We start from the raw sequence: 832 nt of genomic DNA on the forward strand, positions 1-832 counted from the left end.
TCCCTTCCTACCCATTACAATGTGGGCAAACAGGTGGAAGAGACCCATTACGCATGGGAAAACTGAGGCCCCAAGCGAGGAAGCCACATAGGCCTCATGTTAGGAGACTGGCTCTTCCTAAGATCTCCAAACATCTCCGGCTGGGGTGGAGAGGTTTCTATACAAATGTGAGGCATACCCACCCCCTGCAGTCCCCTCACAGAGTGAACCAAGCGGAGGGCGAGAAGGAGCTGGGGGTGGGGGCTTCTCTGCAGGAGTCTTGGCTGTGCCGAGTGGGACAGCTTAGGGTCATGAGGTGTCCAGGGCAGCTCAAGGATGAGTGGATTTCACGATTAACCACTGCCCCCACCCCGCACACTCACACACACACCCATCTCCTGCCAGAATGTCTCTTCTACCTGTGCCAGAAGTGGCGCCCTGCATAGTTCATCCTTTGCAGTGCAGAGCTGCCCAGACCCTTCCTTCAAAATACAGCAACGCCTTCCAATCTTTGATCTCGTCCCAGGTTCCCAAGCACATTTGCACCTGTGAACTCGCATGAGCCTCACAGTAACTCTTTGAGTTGGTGGCATATCTTCCTTTTTATAGTTGGGGAAACCGAGGCTCAGCAAGGTCAAGTGAGAAGAGAGACTCCTGGGAGGGTCCACATGTAATAGGGACTCACCTGATGTTCCCTGTTATTTCCCTTCCCGCTCAAGGGAGGGGCCCTGAGGTAGGGGAAGGACTGGCTCAGAGGCTGCCAGTCCAGCTCTGCCCACCCCACCCTCACCTCGCCTGTTCCATACAGCAAGGTCCCCGCGTGCCAATGTGCTGATGGGAGAAACTGAGCTCT

Source organism: Pteropus medius, unplaced genomic scaffold (assembly GCF_902729225.1).
Source record: "Pteropus medius unplaced genomic scaffold, Ma_sr-lr_union100, whole genome shotgun sequence".
NCBI lineage: Eukaryota > Metazoa > Chordata > Mammalia > Chiroptera > Pteropodidae > Pteropus > Pteropus medius.